Below are 392 nucleotides of genomic sequence, written 5' to 3'. Positions count from 1 at the left end.
CCAGGCTACTCTCTCTGCCCTTACACTATATGTTCACTCACCCTGTCCACCCCAGTGCTTTCCTGTCACCTTGGATCACATGAGAAGAATGAAGAGAGGGACAAAAGAAGGAAAACAAACACTGACCTCTTGGCAGCTTCTTTGCCTGCAACATTTGTGTGTATATCTAAATCTATGAGATCTGACCATTATGGTTGTTGTGATCAGTAATGTAAAACTGTACACCTTCTTTCTCTGTCTCTTCCCTTTTATTGCTCTAAATTTCACCTAGCTCAACACAACATTTATACAGTGCATCACGTAATAGCTGCAACATGTGCTCAAAATCATATTGAGCACAATACTTCTTCAACCTCTTATGCTGGACTGATTGCAGTTTGGACACTACAGTG

The sequence above is a fragment of the Seriola lalandi genome, unplaced genomic scaffold (genome assembly GCF_002814215.2).
Source record: "Seriola lalandi dorsalis isolate HSWRI2012SDOR001 ecotype SW California unplaced genomic scaffold, Sedor1 jcf7180002053804, whole genome shotgun sequence".
Taxonomy (NCBI): domain Eukaryota; kingdom Metazoa; phylum Chordata; class Actinopteri; order Carangiformes; family Carangidae; genus Seriola; species Seriola lalandi.
This window is presented reverse-complemented; position numbering follows the sequence as displayed.